Source organism: Nomascus leucogenys, chromosome X, assembly GCF_006542625.1.
Source record: "Nomascus leucogenys isolate Asia chromosome X, Asia_NLE_v1, whole genome shotgun sequence".
Lineage (NCBI taxonomy): Eukaryota > Metazoa > Chordata > Mammalia > Primates > Hylobatidae > Nomascus > Nomascus leucogenys.
In genome coordinates, this window is record NC_044406.1 from 91600102 (window position 1) to 91624598 (window position 24497).

General features: G+C 37.1%; 1 protein-coding gene across 1 annotated transcript in view; it reads left to right on the forward strand.

Annotated features, from left to right (window-relative positions):
- The window catches only part of IL1RAPL2 (interleukin 1 receptor accessory protein like 2), a 1171118-nt gene that overhangs the window by 231761 nt on the left and 914860 nt on the right, over window positions 1–24497 (forward strand). The window lies entirely within an intron of this gene.

Genomic DNA, 24497 nt, shown 5'->3' on the forward strand with positions numbered 1-24497 from the left:
GTGCAAAGCACTGTGGGAGATATGATGATCTATTAAACTGGGTTTTCTTCTTTCAAACTTAAATTCTAGTTGGAGTGACAAGACCTGAAAAATTAGATAACACAGGAGATAAATAGTTCAAGGCAATAATAGAAGAGGTGTCATGAGACAAAACATTATTATTTGACAAATGAATGGCACAGACAAGTGTTCTAGAGGTTGCAAGAAGATAGAGCTGAGAGGCATGCTAATATAGTGCCTTTTTCTCCTGCTGTTTTCTCTGCCTAAAATGTCCAGTGTATACATCCCTCTCCACCTGTAAAATTCCTATTTCTCTTTTGAGATACAGTCATTGCCTATTCAGTGCAATCTTCATCAGCCCACCCAGAGTTAATCACATTACCTCTCATAAGCCCATAGAATCTTAGACTCACTGAGAGTATAAAAGCACATGTTAATGCCTAGTGTTCCATTATTGGAACGCTAAGCATGTGGGAATTATTTATATCCTACTGCTCAAGGTCATCACCACGGTCTGATTGAAAAATTAAATTGCAACCTCAGGCATAAATAGGTTTATTATTCACTATAATTATTCACTTACACATTGGATTCCTCTACCAGACTGAGACCTTCAAGGGTAGGGGCAATTTGATATTAATTTATCTTTCTGTCCCAACAACCTACCTTAGAATTGGACACATAGTGTTCAGTACATTTATTGAAGTGAAATGAGTGTAGTGGAAAGAGTACTGGACTTGGAATCAGAATTAAAACTGTCCTGGGCTTGGTAAATGTTTGTTTTTCTGAAATGTGTGTCATGTCACCTCTCTGCACTGAATAAAATGATCTCTAAAGTTCTTATAGCACTGAAAACTGTGCAATCCTAGCCTGGGAGTAGTTATCAAAGGTTTTCCATAATTGCTGTTGATAACAAATAATAATCACAACAGTTAACATTTACTGCATGAATTATGTCCTTCAACCCTCAAAATAACCCTATGTGGTAGGTACTATTACACTCATTTTCCAGATGAAGCCAAGACTCCAAGAGGTTAATTTGCTAGAAGTCACACAGCTAGAAACTGTTGAAACAGAGACTCTAGTTCAAATCTTTTTGAACTTAGAGGCCTTTGCTCTTAATAGCCATGCTAGTCATTCTCAACCCTGGCTGCATATGAGAATCACCAGGGAGTTTTTAAAAAATAGTGATAGCCAGGCCCAACTCTGCAGAGATTCTGGTTCAATTGATCTGGGATGAGGACTAAACATTGGCAGCTTTTAAAAGCTTCCCAGGAGATTCTAATATGCCACCAGGTTTGAGAACTATTTCATTACATTATTCAGCCTTTGAGACTACACCTGGGCCTTGTAAAATTTTGCAGTTTAGATGGACAAGAGAAAGAAGGACATTCTGGATAGGAATTCTGTTTAAGCTTTAAGGTGATACACAACTATCTGAATGTGTTTTATTTCTCTGAAGCAGGTGCCCTTTTTTGTATCAAAGCTACTTACAGCTGAGCATATATAGGCCAGACTTAGTTCCTGATGCAATTGCATTTGGAAACAGTTTCAAGAGTTTCCTCAGTTCAGAAGCGGATGGCTTCTGCACTGGCTGCTATTAGGTCGTCTGCCACTCTTCTGACAGAGGTCAACAGGAAAAACTACTTCCTTGTGTAGGGACAGCAGGTTGGTTCTCTTTGCCCCTACAGTAGACTGAAAACCTGTCAGTTTCTAAGCAACCATTTAAATCTGGAATTCATGAATCAGAGTACCTGACTGAGAAAGCTGGAATGAAGAGAATTTTGAAAAAGGCATGGAATGGCTTCCCCTTCCTTTATGGTACAACACTTGTCATGGGGCTGGCTTTACAGCATTCTTGAAGACATTGTTCTCTGGTCACTGCAGTAAAAGAAGCAGCTTATGTGGGGTTTTGTTGGCTGCTGCTGCTGAGGTTGGGGATAGTTTCCTGAGGATGGTATACCTGAGGGAATAGAGAACAACAAAGAAGTTGGTAGTAAAATGATATTACCTTCTGCATGTGGCCATTGAGAGGATTAACTGAGATAATCCACGTAAAGGGGTTAGCATAGTGCCTGGTCTGGAGGTAGTCCTCTAAATGCTGTTGGCTGCTTGTATTTCTGTGTATTTGTCAAAACAGGATAGTGATAAGATGGCAGAAAGATGCCAACAGATACAGTTTGAGGTGATGTTTCTTTTATCACAAAGGATTAGAAACTAGAGGGATGGTATGAATAGCAGCAGATAGGGCACCATGCTTCCTGGTGAAAGCATGGCACTCAGATTTCTGCAAATTTCCTTGGGGGTATGCAGCTGTGGGTGACACCACTTGCTTCAAATAAGGATTTTGTCAGGGTCTAGAAGGTCCTTTTGCCATTTTTACTATATTTTACTTTAATCCTTTCCTGATACTTCCCAACTATTTTTCAGACTCTGACTACAAATCTACCTACTCACCAAGGTCAAATAAACGACCACAACTCTTTCACATTCTTAAGTATTTATGGGAATAATAGGTGAGGGGAAGCTCACTTTGCAGGAAACATCATTTAGTGGGATAGGCCTGTTTGAGGTCTACCCCTGCAGGGCTCTGGTGATGCTTTGGAATAGGGTTTATCTTTATTAGGAAGTAGTAAGACCTTGGCTTCAAATGAGAACAAAACATCTCTTAGACAGGAGAGTTTTTTCCTTTGAAAATGCTCAATATAAAATAATGCAAACTTGTAAAAATTTTAATTAGTACAGCAATGTATAAGAATTAAAAATCCCTGTTCTGTTTTCCACAAGCCCACCATCAGTCTCAACCCCCCAGATGATCACGGTTAACTTTGTCATGCATCCTTCCAGATCTTTCCCCATCCATCTATAAATAAATATATGTACAAAACTAGGATTCCACTATAGTATATAGTATCTGTTTTCCCTCTCACATAATAATATGTCTTGGAGATTTTTTCTATGTTAATACATTGGATTCTGTATCTTTTTTTTTAAAGCAACTATATAATATAAATGGACTTTTGGTTTTGTTCCCTTTTTTATCTTTATGAACAAAACATTTTTAAATAAAAACAGCACTTATGTGTTAATCCAATTATCTAACTTCATACAGCCAATAAGTGGGGAAGTCAAGATTTGGACCAATGTTGGCTGATTCCAGAACTCATGGTATTAACTGCTAGGCATTGCTGTCATTTCCACAAATTATTTTCACTCTAGTTTTCTAATGTAGGCAGTAGTTATGAGGCAACAATTAAATCTCAGAGTTGAAAGGAACCTTTAAGACAAGTTATTTAGTTTAACCTCTCACTCTGCAAGCAAACTGTTAGATGTTTACTTATTAGGAAAAATCATTCCTGAAACTTTATTTTGGCCAAATAAAACTCCATTAATTTGCATTTGCAGTGGTAGAAACTGTGGGTTGCTTAAACAATAGTTTATCTTGCCTCCTTTAGATTTTATATCACCATTTTTTCATATCATAATCCTCTGACATAGGTAGAGTAGGCTATTATTATGCCCATTTCATAAATGGGGACACTAAGGATCAGGGAAATTAAGAGACTTAGATTTATACAGTCAGTTGTGGAAGGCCACTTGAATGGCAGGCAAAGCACCTTAGACTTTCCCCTGAAGGGAGTGAGGAGTTATTGAAGACTTTTGAGCAGGGTTGAGGTTATGGGTTTAGGTGGATGGAGGTCAGTAGGTGGTAACATGACAACTGGAAAACATTAGGAATAGGAGTCGCAAGAGCCAAGTTAGCAAGCCAAGTCAGCCATTCAAGTGCAAGTAGATAAGGAGCATGATTAATCTTGATAGTTATCAGGCTTGAAAGAAGAGGATAGATATAAGAAAAAGTAAGAAGACAATCTTGCTGGAGATGGGGGACTGGAGAGAGAAAAGAGGTAAAGATGATTCCAGAGATATTGGCCAGAAGAAAATCAATGTTGGAGGGAAGAGTAGTTTGGATTAATTGTTGAATGCTGGCAGTTAGATATTTAAGTAGAAATGCGAAGCAATCTTTGGAAAATGTAGGACTGGGACTTGGGTGAGAGCAGTTCTGAGGTTCAGCATCAAGAGTGGTCTACCTTCACAGAGCTTTTCACACACTCAGGACATTAGGTCTGAAAAGGGATCTTAAAAGTCATGTACTTGAGGTCCCTCGTTTTACAGATAAGACCAATAGATGATATAAATTGCCCAGGGCTTCACATAGTTCCTGAGAGGTGATGATAAATCAGATCTTTTGAGTCTTAGTTCTTTACTTTTACGTGAAAATGAGAAGTTGCAAACTGGTAATGGACCACTGATAGTTATGTTTGGCCAGTAGGGTTATATTACTGTTCAAAAATACTTGCTGCCTCTCTCTGCTCCGCCTTCCCCTTAACATCAACCTTAGCCACATGGCTTACTTTGGTCAATGAAATGTGAGCAGAAGTAATATGCATTATTTTTGAGATGAGCATTAAGGCAAAATTTAAGTGTATAATCCACCAGATTTTCTTTTCCTTCTATAATGAGGTCATCAATATTCTAGATAGAAGTAGCTCTGTCAGCTTGAGCCCCAGACTGAACATGATATGGAACAGAGACACAACTTACCTATGATGGGAGATGATATACATAACAAAAAAATTTTTGTTGCAAGCTAAGATCTCAGGGTCATGTGTCAATGCAGCATAACCTAGCCTGTCCTAACTAATACAGCCTACAACATTCTGAAAAACTGAATCAGTGGCTAACATTTAAAAATTTGGAGAGTTAACAGAAAAATCGAGACTTCAGGTTTCTGATGAGAAATTGGAAGAGGTGGCAACATTTAGCCAACTTACATACACATGGCATGAATTGTCTGAGGTTGCATAGCAGTTCTTCCCTTAGAAATTTGTGTTGTCTGTAGTTTATACTCAGTATCCACTATTCCTAATTGTATCTTATACCCACCCATTTTTTCTTTATTTACATTTACATATTTACATATTACATTTATTTACATTATCTGCCTGGGCCTTGCAAGCATTTGAATTTGCCACCCTGGCTTTATTATAGCTTTCCACTCCTTGGGGAGAAAATGCTACAGACAAAAACAACAGAGGACTGGAGACAGAAATTTAGATAGTACCTACCTATAAGTGTGAGAAAAAGAATCAGTAGAGAGACAAATAACTGCCTAGAAAAGTAACAGAAAAAAAACCCCGAATTGCATAGTGACCAAAACAAACAAAAAAACAAGAGTCAGGAAAGAGGGATGATCAACATCAGGTAAAACTACAGAGATCAAGAATAAAGGTAGTGAAAAAAAGCCGGTCACATGTAACCCATTAGGGAATAATTGCAGTGCTTTGGTGATTACGGAAGCCAGAGGATAAGAGATTAAGGGGAAAGTGCTGCTGAGAGGATGGAGGCATTGAGATAATTTCTTTTTTAATGTTTGGTATTGAATGGAAGGAGAAAAGTAATTGGTCTCCAAAATGGCAGCAGAAGCAAGCCAAAGACTATTTTCTCCCTCTTTTTTTTTGTTTTTGAAAGAGGGACAAATTTTTGCAAAGCAGAGTAAGGAGGAGCCAGGTGATTGAGGGAGCAAAGTCTGGGAGATGTCTGGGAGGTGTGGACGGAGAACACACCTGATGCAGTTATTTTAGAAATAAGGGATAATAGACGTTCATCTAAGTCTGCTGACATAGTGTATGGGGTCTTAGTGAATCATCAGGAGTGACTCAGAAGAAGCAGTGTCTGGGTCCCACAATGGGTATTGGGTAAGGGAAGAATTATGACCTTGTCTAGAAGTTCATTGAAGGTCTGTTGTCTCTGGTTACGGTTTTGAATGAAGAGCAGACAGGCAGTGAAGGATCTGATCACTGAGAGACTGAATGCTGTTTGTGGCAGGAACCTGAGCCCTATGCTCAGATATAATCTTGGTGCCATTCTGGCCCTCTTTTCTGTCAGTTCTGCAATTGTACTAATAAGGAATGTCTCTTGTCTCCCATAGGTTAATGAGTTTGGGGAGGAAAAATGCAGAGTTTACTATGATGGCAGGAAGGGCAATGCAAATGGCCTGCTGAGAAACTTGAAATGCACCAAAGGGCTTTGAATTTCATTTCAACCGACAAACATTCTGCTCATCAAACAGCACCCCCTGAAGAAGCAATTCAGAATTACTAAATATACTAAATTAAGTAGTTTTCAGCCTGTGATCCTAGACACCTGGAAACCCTGCTGATGATCTGCATACAGAGTCCTATACTATTAGTGCTTACGATATGACAGTGTCTATATTTCTGTCAATGACGTAAAATGGGAACTTACTTATGCTATATTACCATCTCATTATTATGCTTGGGTTTGGGAAAAAAATGCAACTGACCCATAGACCTTCCCTGTAATGCAACAAAAAGAGAGCCACTCTGTGTCATGATGTTTATGGAGACCATGCTGTCATTCCTACTATGACCACAATGAGAGTCTCAGTAACAGGGAAAGAGGAGCTGTACTCAGATAGACTAGCCCTGACCCAGGAATGCACCTCTGCAGACATCTTTATCCTCCTTCACAAATAGTATTTGTGCTGAAGGAATCAAGTCAATGGCAAAGAAAAACTGGCTTTCTTACCTGGATACCTATTTAAGAAGTTTTCTCCACTTACTCTGGCCTTTACTAATCTGACCTTTCTCTGAACTGTATCATACATCCCCACTGTGAATAAGAACCATATGATTTGCCTCTTGATGGTTTGTTGTATTGAATTAGTTTCTGAATATTTAGTATTTATTGATTTTGTTTCCCTAACAGGATTTGAAATTCTCTTGGGAAAGGGACTATAACCATGCTTATATCTTATTATCTTAGAGATGATCAAAATTGCAGGCATGCAGTTTAGCCATTCAATGGATATTTGACTGATTTAACGAGACCTGCCACTTTATTGTACAAAGCAATCTAACATAGAGGAAGACTTTTAGATTCCCACTACCATTTATTTGATTATTAAAAGACAGTAGAATTTTTGACAATGATTCTATTGTCACCCTCCCTCAGTTGTCTTTCTACTGGTAGACCTGTATGTAGGCATGGCTTTAGATGAAACATCTATTTCTTTGTGTCAAATTCTGCTCCTTTGTGTGGCAGTCTGCATTATACAAGAATGCCCTTGCCTTATTTCTACATCAAAGAAAGTGAGAGCCAAGAAATGTTCTTAATGAGTTCTTTTTGGTTCTTATGCCCTCTGAAGCAGCCCAGGAGGAAGAGAGGACAATAATAGGGGAGGACAGCAATATAGGGAAGTAGGAAGATGGTATAAATGAAAGGGACAGATGTCACTTGAGGTCTCAAATTAACTTCATCAGATCTTTGAATTGCTGCAAATAAATGGCAAGTGCGGAGCAGGGAGCAGTATGTGAAGAAGACATTCTTTGGTCTTGGCAGCCTGTGCTTGTATAACAAAGATGAGAGATGGAGTTGCTAGTATTCTCTGTTGAAGATGTAGGAGTTCAATAGTGGAGAGAAAAGAAAAATCTAAGAAAGCAAATAATTGGGATAGGGAAAGGGGATTATGTTTGTTTTCTATTTCTGTTGTAACAAATTACAACAATCTTGGTGGTTAACACAACACACATTTATTATTTTACAGCACTGGAAACCAGGAGTCTAAAATGGGTATCACTGAGAAAAAACAAGATGTGAGCAGGGCTGCATTCTTTTCTGGAAACTCTAGGGGAGAATTCGTTTCTTTGTCTTTTTCAGCTTCTTGAGGGTGCCTGAATTCCTTGGACTGTGGTACCCTTCCATCTTCAAAGAACCAACTAACTCTGGACAAACTCTGGTGAAGAGTATGTACGTGACATAGGAGATACGGGGCAGGAAACACCAAGCGAAAGCCAATGAGCTTCTGAAGATATAAAATAATTTATATTTTATGAGAGACAAATGGCTTGAGAGCCTAGTCATGCTGCTTTAAAATAATTTTATGTTTTTTAATGCATATGAATACATTTATACATGTAATGTGTTTCTGTTAGAGTGAAAGTTAGTACTGTTTAGTTCTGTGATTTAATACATAGTATAAGATAAAGTCCATGGACACGATTTTGTGAATAATCTTAAACTTAGCCTTCTTTTCCCAGAGCTAATTGTTTAATGCTTTCTTCACCCTCTGCTTTATAGCCTTCTGTTTCATTCTGGGACACATTCCGCCCCCCTCATTTTTTTTTTTTTTTGGTTCCTAGCCTTTTCCCTTTGTACCTCTACTGACATCATACGTGTTTTTGATAATTTAATAAAATACATAGAGTCAATCACAGTATATATACAGTTTTGGGGCAAAAATTCTGTTTGGGAAGACTTCTAAAATATTTCATTCCATGCTAGTTAAAATTTAAGTTTAAAGATAATATTTTTACAGTTCCCTGTAGCCAATTCCCTAGAACCTCTTTAATTTATATTCTATTTCTAATTCCACTTCTGATGCTTCAGTGCTCTGACATGTGGCCTGCTTAGAAAAAAATAACTTTGTTGAAGATACTGTATGACTCGTGACTTTTCCCTAACTTGCTTTGGTCAGAGCCATGGATTTAATTTTTATGTGGGCTACAGTGTAATTCTAATTCATGACTATAGTCTGTACCCTTTATCCTGGGTTATTTTACAAAAGGAGTTTAGATTAACCACCCCCAAAGTGACTACATGTATACAAGCTTTCTATTTCTATTATTGGAGAAAGAACTCCTGAGTTTCTGCCCTACTGATAGTGAGTCAATACTCCCATAATTGTACATAGAGGAAGGCATGCAGTGAGCCCTTCAGACAAAATGCTTTCATCAGTCTCCTTAGTCTTTGATTAGTCCTTCCTTCCTAGAATGACCTCATCTCTCTCAGAATGACTTAAAAAGAAGCATAGCTTTAAAAAATGAGAATAACTGCTAATGACTTTATGATCCTGAGGCAAAGTTTTCTTTGCACAATAAATGCTTAGTTATGATTTGATAGTCAAATGTGGTGATGGAAAAATGTATGATAGGCAGTTTGAATCAGTCAGTGTAGAAAACTCAGAAAAGAGGAGGTATAGCCCAGTGGTTAAATTTGGGGGCTCTGGAATCATGAAGAGTTGGTTTGGGTTCTAAGCTCAACACTTAATGGCTTTATGACCTTAAACAGTTACTTAACCTTTCTGAACTTAACTTTCCATATGTGTAGTATTGCCTATCTTAGAGGGTTAATTGCATCACAGGGAGATTTTCATTGAAGGCTGTTTCCCTAAGTAAGTTGGTAGCTGCTCTGAAGTTTCACTAAGAAATCAACTTGCAAAAAGCAGATAATAGGAGAAAAGACATATACATTTATTTAACATATGTACATGGGATCCTTTAGAATGAAGACCAAAAGATACAGGGGAACTGCTAATTTTTATGCTTAGGTTCAACAAAGTATGGACAGCTGTGTTAGAAACATGATTGGACAAAAAGTGTATGATCTAATGAATAGGTTGAGTGGGGAAACCCAGCAAGTCCTGTCTGTCTAGATTCTTCTTGTCCTCTCTGAGCACACGGTTCTTCCTTCTGGGCATGGGGCAGGACCCTCTCTGGAATGGAAGGGTCTCATGAGCTACAGCCAAACAAAGTAGGTCAGATAATTTCTTTATGGCTGGTTTTGCCACAGAAAGTCAGAGGGAAAGTTAAAGTAATATTTTTAGATTTTACGGCTGGCTTGGGGGAACACGGGTTCTGGTTTCCATGACCTGCCTTGAAGAAGGGTGATTCTAGTTTCTATGGCAAGCCTCGAGGGAGAATGGAACTGTGAGAAAGGAGGATAGCAGAAGGTTAAAGAAAAACTTTTGTATCTGAGGCTGCTCCTGAGGCCTTAATTTTGGGGTATTGTTTTCTGAGCCCCAGCACTGCCCATCCAAGAAATTTAAGTGCAGAGACACACTAGAAATGAAACAGAAATAAGGCAGCCTAATGTAGTTGCTCAGTGGATGGGCTCTGGAGCTGGATTCAACCCCATGCTTTACCATTTAGTAGATGTATGACTTCAGGCAAGTTACTTTACCTTCTGTACTTCAATTTTCTTATCTATAAAATGGGAACAATAATAGTGCCTACCTCAAAGCCTTGGTATGAAGATTAAATGAATACAGATAAAATAATAAGCAAAGTGTCTGACATTTAATTAATGTTTAAGAAAGACTATCTCTTCTTATTACTGAAACTAATGCTGTTAGTACTATTAATAAAAAGATGATATATATAGAGATACAAGGAAGGATCAAGGATGACTCCTATTTTTCAAGCTTGAGCAACTGGTCCTGTGGTAGTGCCATTCATTGAGATGGGGAAAAGTGAAGGAGGAATAGATTTGGGCATGTGTTTAGTGACTAACAAGTTTTGTTTTTTCACATGTTGAGTGTGAGATGCCTGTGGAATATCAGTATATAGTTAGTCAGTTTTGGCCGGGCACGGTGGCTCACGCCTGTAATCCCAGCACTTTGGGAGGCCAAGGCGGGAGGATCATGAGGTCAGGAGATTGAGACCACAGTGAAACCCCGTCTGTACTAAAAATACAAAAATAGCCGGGTGTGGTGGCGGGCACCTATAGTCCCAGCTACTCGGGAGGCTGAGGCGGGAGAGTGGAGTGAACCCAGGAGGCAGAGCTTGCAGTGAGCCAAGATCGCACCACTGCACTCCAGCCTGGGCGACAGAGCAAGACTCCGTCTGAAAAAAAAAAAAAAAAAAAAAAAAAAAAAAAAAAAAAAGGTCAGTTTTTCTGTGTCTGGAGATCACAGAATTGTGATCCAGGAATGTACGTTTGGGAGAAGTCAGTATTCTGATTTTTAAGATTATAATACTGGATGACATAACCAAGAAACATAATTTAGAAAGAGAAGGGAGGAGAGCCCAGGATCAATCTCACGGGCATAGAGGGTGAGGAATCAGTAAAGAAAATGAATAGATAAGGAAAGAAGGTAGGAAGGAAATCTACCTTTCATGATAATTGAGACAGAAGAGTGTTTCAAGAAGAGAGTAATCAACTGTGTAAAATCAGGACATAGAAACATCAATTGAATTTGACTCCTTTGAGAAGCTTGGTTATGAAGATGCATAGAAAAATTGAATGGTGGCCTGGATGAGCCATCAAGGAAGGATCTATTTTTTATAATATAGAACATTATAGTGAATGTTTACATTGCAATAGAGACGATACACTAAAAAAGGAGAAATTAAATAAGAGAAAACAGGAGAGAACGGGATCCAGAGTACAATAGAGGAGCAGGGATACTTCCTATATTTCTATGAGATAAAGTACATAGCACAATGCCTGGCATATGTAAGTGTTCAATGAATAGTATCTGTTATGTTTATTGTTGTTGTTGTTACTGTATTAATTCAAGAGCCCAAGCTGGCTTCCATGTGGAAAAGACAGTTTGAGCATGCACAGAGCCAATAGCCTTCATGGAATGAAAGGCCTTGGTGAGCAGAAAGCATTTAGAGTGCCCTATCCTAAACAAAGGCAAAAACATGTGGTTCCAGCATATACAGATGCCCCTCAATTTACAATACGATTATGTTCAGATAAACCAATCATAAATTGAAAATATAAAGTCAAAAATGTGTTTCATACTACAACACAGCAGATAGTTCCCAACTTATGATGGTTCAATTTATGACTTTTTCACTTTATGATGGTGGGAAAGCAATACACATTCAGCAGAAGCTGTAACCCCATCCTAAGTCATAAGGAGCTCCTTGACTTATGATGGGTTTACATCCTAATATACCCATTGTAATGTCAAACAATTGTTAAGACAAACTATCCTGAATCAGAAACTGTCCGGAAAAGCATTTGGTTAGGTTGGCCTATCTACCCTAACCAATTTTTTTTATATCATGGGAGGATGGGAGATTTCTTTGATTATCATATGGATGAAAAGATAAGGTACTTTTATTTTAGCAACTGTACTTCAAAGAAATGACTCTAAGAAATGGGTAGATCTAGTTCTGTTGAGATTCATTGATCAGCACATCCCGGGACAGGTAGCCAACACTCTCCTAGTACATGTTGTCCCTATAACATGTGTACTTAAAGGAAAAATAAAGTGTACCCATTAATTATATTTACCTTAGCAAAATGTGCTTCCATATGATAACATTATGCGGTAAAAATGCTTTGTGATTTACACTGTTTGTGTGATGTTATGCTCTCAATACAATGAGCTGAAGGCTTTTGGCTATTATTCCTTTAGAAACAAGTGCCTCTTTTTGAGGGCTGATTTTGTCCATAGTATCTTGAAATGCTTTTTGCCTATTCATCTCTAAGTATAAATATGAGGGGTTTTTTTTTAATCCTGCAAAATTTCCCATAAACGTGTGTTTTTAAATCTTTCCTGAAGTGGTCTTTATGCAACCAATAGAAATCTAAATATTTGATCAGTTTTCCACCCTGTGTTCTCTAGATATAAAGAAAAGTTTGACTGGTATTAGATATGAAAAATGGAATGTGCTTTAAAATTTTCAATCTGTCATTTGAGATCAGTATCAGAAAGAGATACCTATTAGACTCTTTCCACAACTGTCTCTTATTGTTGTTAAAGTTTACAAGAAGTTACCTGGCCAGGAAATGGGTTTCACTGGTTTTAAACATCCGTTGTTATTGGTACCATGTATCTGGGTGAAGTTGTGCTCTTGAAATATGGCTCTATATGATTAAAAGTACCGGTTGTCACATGGTCTAATCATAAAGAAGATGAAAGAGTGAATCAGTTCTTATTGACACTTAGTGCATGGACAGGTACTCTGTACATAGCATTCTGTTAAATGCTTAGGACAATCCAGTGAGGCAAACATCGTTATTACTGATTTAGAGATGGAAAAACTGAACCTCACACAGGTTAAGGAATCTGCCTACAGTCATGCAGCTGGTTAAGAGTAGAGCTGGGATTCAAACTCTGGTATTCCTTATTCTGGCTCCCTGTGCTGTTTTTACTACATGAGGCAAACTAGTCCTGTCTCCTGATAACAGAATGATAGAGGAGATCCTCTACCTTTACAGGTTGTTAAAGTGGTTTATCCAACTCTTGGCAGTGAACAGATGTAACCAAGTGTGAAAGGACAGGATAATCAGGGGACACAGAATGGGCAAAGACTGAGTAAGACATATTCAGAAGTATGTTTTATTCAGCTAATTCATGGCTACCAAATCTTAGACCTGCAGGTAGGTACAACTCAACTCTTTTTGCCTTCCTCAAAAAAGAGGAAGAAAAAAGAGAAAGGTCAGTGTTGAGGAAATATATCACTATGGTATGCAGAATGGTATCTGTTAATTATTTTGGTGTTGTGTCACTCCTGTCACTATCTTACTAGGTGAAAGCAGCAGTGTTTTTATTCAAGATATATGTGTGTGATATTGTTTTCACTGGGAAATAAATCATGGATGCTACAGTCTTATGTCCCCAAGAAAATTTTATAAGTTTTTAATGCATTTATCATGCATCCCTACAGATAACTTTCCCCAGGAAAATTCAGCCATCAGTTTTGTCCATGTTGTTAATATATATGACATCCATAATGTTACAGTGTAGAGTCAGAAAGAGTTCATATTTAAGCTCTTCCATTTATTATTTAGGTGACCATCGTCAATTTACTTAATCTCTCTGAATTTCAACTCCTTCTATCAAATGGATCTTAAGACTATTTTATGGGTCTATAATAAAGAGGAAATTAGGAAAAATACGTGTACAGATTCTTTTATGTCCTGTTACAGTGTCACATGGCAATTAATAAAAGCTAATTCCATTGCTGATAATGACAACACTCCTACAGTAATTTAAGTTACATTAGTTCTGCACTGCTCATATCCAGTTTGGCAGGGCAGCTGTTATTGTGTATGCATGTGTGTATTGTTTTCCCATCTAGAATGTTTATCTCTTGAGGAAGGGAAGTGTCAGAAACTGTTTTTGTATCTCTAGGGCCTTCTCATTGCTTTATTTACTAGCATAGTTACTTGTAATGACTATCACAGGAAAGTTATGTAGCACTTTGAACTGATTTTCAAGATAATTATTAAACAATAATAACTATGTTTCTTCTTAGGTATTTTGTCTATAAGTAGTGAAGGCTATAGGTAGGAGTGTTTATTTCATTATGCCATGTGGTTTGATTAACAGCCTTTTTCTGCAAGAGTATTTTATCAAAGATTTTTTTCAAATATGGGACAATTTAAATCACTAAATTTAAAGATTTTAAGGAAATATAATATTTTAAAACTAGCAAACATTTACTGAATGCTAATTATTTGTCAGATTCTATTCTAAGTCCTTTGGACGTATTAAATAATTTAATCCTTACAAACACTGTATGAGATAGAATATCATTATGATTTCCATTTTACAGATAAAGAAACTAAAGCACAGGGAGGTTAAGTAACTTGCCCATGGTCACACAGCTAACATGTAGCAGGGCAGGGAGTCACACATAGGTAATCCAACTCTAGAATCTCCTATGAGTTTCAGCATTATATTGCCTCTTAGTGTATGTTGGTGCTAAATTTTTAAATAAAATGAACTTTGGCTACAGCTATCATTATTACTGATTCTTAAATATTATGCATTTATTCTGATCACTGATCTCTTTCACACACGCTGATTAGGATTTTCCATCTGTAATTTGTCCTGCTTTTCTTAGTTGGGAGTCCATATAGTTTTTACAAACTTTTCATCAAAAGCCGTTGCGGGTAGCTTTCTTCATGTGTCATCTAATTAAAATATCACTCTGAGACTGTTCCTACATTTAAAAAACCTTTACTTTTATCTCTCCACATTTTCTGATCTCTCCTTACTATTCTACTTACATGTAACTGAAGCCCGCAGGAGTCTATTAGCCTTGTGTAAGCATACCATTGGCTTGCCATTAGATATGCGGTTGAAACGAAGCTGTTTTTAATTTTTTTTTCAAGAGTATCTCTTTTCCTTTGTCTGCCTATGTAGGAATCCATCTACTCTTTTCAGGGTTACTTGAAATTTCTATATCATGCATTAGCAAGTGAACCTCAGCTTTTATAGTCTTGGATACATACTGCTTTAGAAATGTTCTTGTCATACTAATGTAAAAATCAACAGATACGTATTCCTGCCGGGCAAAAAAGGTTTTGAGGATAAATATAAAGTATTTTCGCTACAGCCATTTAATTTTTTTGTTTTTGCTTTATTTTTATTTTATTTTTTGATAAATAATCATATATAATTATGGGGCACACAGTGATTGTGATGTTTCAGAAATATTATTAAAAGTAGCTAATATCTGATATTTCAAACTCCAGTTGTTCATTGTGGGAGATTTCATTCTATCTGCTTTCACATTGGTTTTCCTTACAAACTTGAGGCTCTGTTCTTGCCTATATCTTTCTGAGAAGGAAGATTGAAAAAAAATGGAAGTATTTCCTGAGGAGGTGGCATCATTTCTTTTGAGAATATGATGTATAGAATGGACAGCTTTCTTCTCTCTACCTTAGACAGATTTTCATGAAGCAAATTGCTTATTTCCCAGGAATAGGTTAGAATTTCCGTTCCTTAGGTGTTCTGACTATAGTGCAACTTCAAACTGGAACATTTGAGTTTGAAATTAGTTCTTAGGGAAGAATTTCTTCTTGAGGTTCACCAGAAAAAAGGACAGTTTTCCCTTTCCTTTAAAAACATAGAAACAATGCATTTTCTTATTACCTCAATCTAATTTCTGTTTTGCTAATTTGGTTCTGCTTTGGATTTCACTGCTTTAAAGGTATATCTATTTATATACATGGGCTCAACATCAGTTGAAAAAAGTTGATTTTGGCTCCCCTGACAGTTTCATCTTACTCCATTTTTGTTCTTTTGAATTTTATAAATTTACACTTAGGATATTTTAATATATAAAATGAAAATTATAAGAATGATAATTTGTGTAGAAAATATACATCAGATATTCTTTACAAGTAGAAGACTACTTCTGCACATTTTTTTCTGTCATTTCTATGAATTGTTCATTGTCATCTGCATTAAAATGCACTCACTTGCATTTTAATATACAGTGTAAGTGTTTGTTTGTTTTTGAAACAGAGTCTCATTCTGCTGCCCAGACTGGAGTGCAGTGATGTGATCACAGCTCACTGCAGCCTCAATCTCCTGGGCTCAAGTGATCCTCCCACCTCAGCCTCCCATGTGGGTGGGACTAGAGTCATGCACCACTCTGCCTGGCTAATTTTTACAAATTTTTTGTAGAAACGGGTCTTACTATGTTGCCAAAGGTATTGCTGTTTATTTTTGAATGCTGAAACTAATTTTCAGGGAGATCACAAAGAAATATTTTCATATTTAAATTATAATCATTTTATGAAATTGCTTAACTGTATTAAATCTGAATTCGTCTCGTGTAAAGTCATTTGGTTATTTTTTTTTTAAGCCAGCCTTCTGAATCATCCACTCAGAGCCAGACTGGCTGGGTTAATTAGAAGCAGCTGGTGTGCATATGGTGCTACCAGAAACCTGTAAGAGACCCACAGAAGAGGTTTGCCCTAGGAGACTCATGAGCAGTGGCTAGTTGTGCCAAGAGTATAGCAAGAATTGGTTGAGGACAATTCAGGGAAGTTATTAAATAGTTGGAGCATAAAGACTTCTGTTACTAAAAAAGATAGTAAGTCAGGTTTTCACACACTGGGGTTTGGCTTATCTACTGAGGATAAGTGACTATTGGGAGAGCCAAATCAATGTAAAAAGGAGAAGAAATCTATGCAGTTAAGAATCAGCATTGCTATGTTTTCTTTGAAATATTTTCCTCTTTGTTCTTTGGCCTCTTTAATATTATACAAATATATTCATTATGTTTTGTTGGTTGGTTAGTTGGTTTTGGTAATCCATTTGATTTTCTTTATTCATAATCTACAACTCTTTTTATTTGAATCTCAGTTTGCTACTCCAAACAAAGGAACCACTAATCTTTTGGTGTCAACAACTAAACCAAAGTCACTATCTCTGGAACTAAATAGTTCATTTAAGACACAGCCTGACCACTCCCTAATGCTAACCCCAACTCTTAAGTAATTACTGAAGTATTGAAAAGTGTTCTGATTCTATCTTGGTGTATAAAAACTTTCATCTATTTTCTTCTGCTTATTTGTGATGCCACTCCTCCTTGTTATTCAATACATTGCTGAAACTTACTTCTATAAAATTTTCCCAATTTGATTTAATGAGGACTCTCATGTTAGTTAGTCCCTTTTCTATTCTATTCAGAATCCTTGTCCACGCCACACCCTTTCTGGTCATTTATCTCTGGGACAGTTTTAATATTCTATTATCTAGCTTGTCCTTTGGCTCTTTGTCTACATTATTATTGGCTTGATAAAGTCAATTTGCATTCCCTGAACACCCACCACAAAACTTCAGAGAAAAATGGTCCCAAAACTGTGTGGGAAAGACAAGAGGAAATCAGTTATAAATATTTTACACACAAACAAATGATTCACTTGCAGTCACTGAGAGTTGTTATTCTCATTCATAGCCTCTGATATAAACAAACACTTCACAAAGACTTGATGAATAAAAATATAAAGAATGCAAAGAGTTGGTAGAATTTCTTATTGATTATTGATTTCCATTTTGCTCTTGGATCTACAACATGCAGGGTAATGCAACCTGTACTCTTCTTGCGCACCAGGACTATGTCAATATGCCTAGTCAGGCATGAAATCAAGTCTGTGTAGTCAAGGGTGGTTATTGCTGCAATTCCCTTCCCTCACCCAACAAGAAAAAGCAAGCTGCTTCTTTGGGTGTTTCCCCTCACTCCTTTTGAAACATTTATCCTCTGGTTCTTTTCTCATCTTTTAATTCCATGAAAACTTACCTGTCTTCAGTCTCATTCTGACAAGGCCCTAGTATTTGCTGTTAAAAATGGGAAATTAAGTCAAAAATCAATCCCTGTCAATGTTTGTCTTCTTTAAAAACAGAAAAAAAAACATTGTTAGATTGATCATTGATTACATTAGCTTAATCTTACTCCTACTCCTTCATTCTATAAATATACTTTTCCTAAAGCCTAAGAATCACTTTTTAACAAATCTATTGTTTTCATTACTGAGGCATTGAATTATAGTATGACTTTGGAATTTGATTGAATACTGACTCTCAAAAACCTGTGTAATAACACTAAGTTGGAGACACAGAGAGGGTCAGTGATTCTCTGTGTTACCTGTTTTATATAACAACTATGTTCGAGCATTGTGATTTTCTTTGTAAAACGTATCTCCAGGCTAACTAAATGGATTTTAAAAACTGATCTTATCAGGAAAAAAAAAAAACATTTAACTTTGGTGTTTAAGTCTCTACAATTTGGCTCCACCCTATGTGGCCAAGTTTATCTCTTCACTATATGTCCTACATTGGTCTTATTCATTACTTGCTAGTTGCTTGATGTATTTTTGTAATGACATTTCATCTAGATTTGAATTTTTTTGACTATGTCTTACATTTTTCCTAATACTCCCAGTTCCTCAAAACTTTGTACAGAACTAAGCATACTAACAAAATTAAATAAAAATTTCAATATCTCCCACTTAGATGTAATAGAAATTTATGCCACTAATACTGGTACCACTGATACAAAGGTATTATTAAAATTGTTTCTTTCTTCTCTCCCTCACCTGTCCCAGTTGAAGCCTTACCTAAAATGTTAACAGTGCATTAGAAAAAGTTCTTCTGTGGGTAAAATTTTAGCCACGTTTTCAAAACAAAATAACTTTCTTAAGTTCCACTGACTTTGATCTCATCTTCTACAGTCAGACGTAACATTGTAGTTGCAGTCATGCTTGGCCTGCTTGTGATGGTGATTAAATCGGATCTATGTCACTGTTTATCAAGCATGTGACATTAAAGGGTCAGCTGAAAGGGACTAATGGAATGATCCATTCTGTTTGATAGTGTTTATTATCCACATCAAGAAACAACCGCATTCTACATGTGCACAATGGAGTACTATTCAACCATAAAAACAAAGTAATTCTGTCATTTGCAACAACATAGATGGAACTGGAGGTCATTATGTTAAGTGAAATAAGCCAGGCACAGAAAGACAAACACAGCATGTTCTCACTCATCTGTGGGAGCTAAAAATTAAAACAATTAAACTCATGGAGACAGAGAGTAGAATGATGGTTACCAGAGGCTGGGTAGGATAGTGGGGGGCTGTGGAGGAGATGGGGATGTTTAATGGGTAAAAACAAAAAAAAAAAAACAGAAAGAATGAGTAAGATCTAGTATTTGATAGCATAACAGGGTGACTATAGTCGATAATAATTTAATTATACATTTTAAAATAACAAAGAATATAATTGGATTGTTTGAAACCCCAAGGGTAAATGCTTGAGGTGATGGACACCCCATTTACCCTGATGTGATTATTACACATTGTATGCCTACATCAAAATATCTCATGTACCCCATAAATATACACACCTACTATGTACCCACAAAAATTAAAAATTAAAAAAGAAAACAACCACATTGACCTATGGGCTATGTTTAAACATAAATAATGCATCCTATATATGCTGGCTATGAATATTATTGATTCTATTATTATTTATATACAAGTGAATTAAAATAACTTTTTCAAATATACACAATTCTTTATTTTTTATTTATTTTTTTTACTTTAAGTTCTGGGATACATGTGCAGAGTGTGCAGGTTTGTTACATAGGTATACATGTTCCATGGTGATTTGCTGCACTTATCAACCCGTCATGTAGGTTTTAAGCCCCACATGCATTAGGTATTTGTCCTAATGCTCTCCCTCCTCTTACCCCCCATCCCCAATAATGGCCCCAGTGTGTGATGTTCCCCTCCCTGTGTCCATGTGTTCTAATTGTTCATCTGCCACTTATGAGTGAGAACATGCGGTGTTTGGTTTTCTGTTCCTGTGTTAGTTTGCTGAGGATGATGGCTTCCAGTTTCATTCATGACCCTGCAAAGGACATGATCTCATTCTTTTTTATGGCTGCATAGTATTCCATGGTGTATATGTACCACATTTTCTTTATCCAGTCTATCATTGATGGGCATTTGGGTTGGTTTCATGTCTTTGCTATTGTAAATAATGCTGCAATAAACACACGTGTACATGTGTCTTTATACTAGAATGATTTATATTCCCTTGGGTATATAGCCAGTAATGGGATTTCTGGGTCAAATGGTATTTCTAGTTCTAGATCCTTGAGGAATCACCACACTGTCTTCCACAATGGTTGAACTAATTTACACTCCCACTAGCAGTGTAAAAGCGTTCCTATTTTTCCACAGCCTCACCAGCATCTATTGTTTCCTGATTTTTAATGATCGCCATTCTGACTGGGGTGAGATGGTATCTCATTGTGGTTTTGATTTGCATTTCTCTAGTGATCACTGATGATGAGCTTTCTTCATATGTATGTTGGCTGCATAAATGTCTTCTTTTGAGAAGTGTCTGTTCATATCCTTTGCCCACTTTTTGATGGGGTTGTTTTTTTCTTGTAAACTTGTTTAAGTTTCTTATAGATTCTGGATATTAGACCTTTGTCCAATGGGTATATTGTAAAAATTTTCTCCCATTCTGTAGGTTGCGTGTTCACCCTGATGCTAGTTTCTTTTGCTGTGCAGAAGCTCTTTAGTTTAATTAGATCCCGTTTGTCAATTTTGGCTTTTGTTGCCATTGCTTTTGGTGTTAGTTATGAAGTCTTTGCCCATACCTATGTCCTGAATGGTATTGCCTAGGTTTTCTTCTAGGGTTTTTATGGTTTTGGGTTTTACATTCAAGTCCTTAACCCATCTTGAGTTAATTTTTGTATAAGGTGTAAGGAAGGGGTCCAGTTTTAGTTTTCTACATATGGCTAACCAGTTTTCCTAGGACCATTTATTAAATAGGCAATCCTTTAAGCATTGCTTGTTTTTGTCAGGTTTGTCGAAGACCAGATGGTTGTAAGGGTATGATGTTATTTCTGAGGTCTCTGTTCTGTTCCATTGGTCTAGATGTCTGTTTTGGTACCACTACTTGCTGTTTTGGTTACTGTAGCCTTGTAGTATAGCTTGAAGTCAGGTAGCGTGATGACTCCAGCTTTGTTCTTTTTGTTTAGAATTTTCTTGGCTATACAAGCTCTTTTTTTGTTCCATATTAAATTTAAAGTAGTTTTTCTTATTCTGAGAAGAAAGTCAGTGGTAGTTGGATGGGAATAGCATTGAATTTATAAATTACTTTGGGCAGTATGGCCATTTTCATGATAGTGATTTTTCCTATCCATGAGCATGGAATGTTTTTCCATTTGTTTGTGTCCTCCCTTATTTCCTTGAGCAGCAGTTTGTAGTTCTTGATGAGGTCCTTCATTTCCCTTGTAAGCTGTATGCCTATGTATTTCACTCTCTTTGTAACAATTGTGAATGGGAGTTCATTCATGATTTGGCTCTCTGCTTGTTTATTGTTGGTGTGTAGGAATGCTTGTGATTTTTGCACATTGATTTTGTATCCTGAGACTTCGCTGAAGTTGCTTATCAGCTTATGGTGTTTTGGGGCTGAGACGATGGGGTTTTCTAAATATACAGTCATGTAATCAGCAAACAGAGACAATTTGATTTCCTCTCTTCCTATTTGCATACCCTTTATTTCTTTCTGTTGCCTGATTGTTCTGGCCAGAACTTTCAATACTATGTTGAACAGGAGTAGTGAGAGAGGGCATCCTTTTCTTCTGCCTCTTTTCTTTTCTTCTTTCATTCTTTCTTTTCTTTTTTTTTTTTTTTTTTTTTTTGAGACAGAGTCTTGCTCTGTGGCCCAGGCTTGAGTGCAGTGGCGTGATCTTGGCTCACTGCAACCTCCGCCTCCTAGGTTCAAGTGATTCTCCTGCCTCTGCCTCCTGAGTAGCTGGGATTACAGGTGCCCACCACCACACCCGGCTCATTTTTTATTTTTATTAGAGATGGGGTTTCATCATGTTGGCCAGGCTAATCTCGAACTCCTGACCTCAGGTGATCCACCTGCCTCAGCCTCCCAAAGTGCTGGGATTACAAGCGTGAGCCACTGTGCCTGGCCCTCTTGTGCCTGTTTTGAAAGGGAATGCTACTAGATTTTGTTCATTCTGTATGATACTGGCTACGGATTTATCATAAATAGCTCTTATTATTTTGAGATATGTTCCATCAATACCTAGATTATTGAGAGTTTTTGGTATGAAGGGATTTGAATTTGAATGGATTTTTATTGAAGGCCTCTTCTGCATCTATTGAGATAATCATGTGCTTTTGTCATTGGTTCTGTTTATATGATGGATTACGTTTATTGATTTGCATATATTGAACCAGCCTTGCATCCCAGGGATGAAGTTAACTTGATTGTGGTGGATAAGCTTTTTGATATGCTGCTGGATTCAGTTTGCCAGTATTTTTTATTGAGGATTTTTGCATCGACGTTCATCATGGATATTTGCCTGAAATTTTCTTTTTTTGTTGTGTCTCTGCCAGGTTTTGGTATCAGGATGATGCTGGCCTCATAAAATGAGTTAGGGAGGAGTCCCTCTTTTTCAATTGTTTGGAGTAGTTTTAGAAGAAATGGTACTAGCTCCTCTTTGTACGTCCGGTAGAATTCGACTGTGAACTCGTCTGGTCCTGGGCTTTTTTTGTTTTGTAGGCTACTAATTACTACCTCAATTTCAGAACTTGTTATTGGTTTATTCAGGGATTTGACTTCTTCCTGGTTTAGTTTTGGGAGGGTGTATGTGTCTGGGAATTTATCCGTTTCTTCTAGATTTTCTATAGTATTCTTTGATGGTACTTTGTATTTCTGTGAGATCAGTGGTGATACACCCTTTATCATTTTTTATTGTGTCTATTGATTCTTCTCTCTTTTCTTCTTTATTAGTCTAGCTAGCAGTGTATCTATTTTGTTAATTTTTTCTAACAACCAGCTCCTGGAATCATTGATTTTTTGGAAGTTTTTTTGTGTCTCTATCCCCTTCACTTCTGCTCTAATGTTAGTTATTTTTTGTTTTCTGCTAGCTTTTGAATTTGTTTGCTCTTGCTTCTCTAGTTCTTTTAGTTGTGATGTTATGGTGCTGATTTGTGATCTTTTCAAGTTTCTGATGTGGGCATTTCATGCTATAAATTTCCCTCTTAAAACTGCTTTAGCTGTGTTCCAGAGATTCTGCTATATTGTCTCTTTGTTCTCATTGGTTTCAAATTACTTCTTGACTTCTGCCTTAATTTTGTTATTTACCTCGGAGTCATTCAGGAGCAGGTTGTTCAATTTCCACGTAGTTGTGTGGTTTTGGGTGAGTTTCTTAATCCTGTGTTCTAATTTGATTGCACTGTGGTCTGAAAGACTGTTTGTTATGATTTCAGTTCTTTTGCATTTGCTGAGGAGTGTTTTGCTTCCAATAATGTGGTCGATTTTACAATAAGTGCCATGCAGCACTGAGAAGAATGTGTATTCTGTCAATTTGGGGTGGACAGTTCTGTTGATGTCTACTAGGCCCACTTGATCCACACCTGAGTTCAAGTACTGAATATCCTTGTTGATTATCTGTTTCATTGATCTAATATTGACAGCGGGGTGTTAAAGTCTCTCACTATTTTTTTTTTTTTTTTGAGACAGAGTTTCATTCTTGTTGCCCAGGCTGGAGTGCAATGGTGCGATCTTGGCTCACTGCAACCTCCGCCTCCCAGGTTCGAGCGATTCTCCTGCCTCAGCCTCCCAAGTAGCTGGGATTACCAGCACATGCTACCATTCCCAGTTGTTATTATTTTTTTTTTGTATTTTTAGTAGAGATAGTGTTTCTCCATGTTGGTCAGGCTGGTCTCGAACTCCCGACCTCAGGTGATCTGCCCACCTCAGCCTCCCAAAGTGCTGGGATTATGGGCATAAGCCACCATGCCCAGCCTAAAGTCTCCCACTGTTATTGTGTGGGAGTCTAAGTCTCTTTGTAAGTCTCTAAGAACTTGTTTTATGAATCTGGGTGCTCCAGTATTGAGTGCATATATATTTTAGGATAGTTAGCTGTTTTTGTTGCATTGATCCCTTCACAATTATGGAATGCCCTTCTTTGTCTTTTTTGATCTTTGTTGGTTTAAAGTCTGTTTTATCAGAGACTGAGATTGCAACCCCTGCTTCTTTTTGCTTTCCATTTGCTTGGTAAATATTCCCCCGCCCCTTTATTTTGAGCCTATGTGTGTCTTTGCATGTGAGTTGTGTCTCCTGAGTACAGCACAACGATGGGTCTTGACTCTTTATACAATTTGCCAGTCTGTGTCTTTTAATTGGGGCTTTTAGCCCATTTACATTTAAGGTTAATATTGTTATGTGTGAATTTGATCCTGTCATCATGATGCTAGCTGGTTATTTTGCACATTAGCTGATGCAGTTTCTTCATAGTGTCATTGGTCTTTATATTTTGGTGTGTTTTTGCTGTGGCTGTTATTGGTTTTTCCTTTCCATATTTAGTGCTTCCTTCAGGAGCTCTTGAAAGG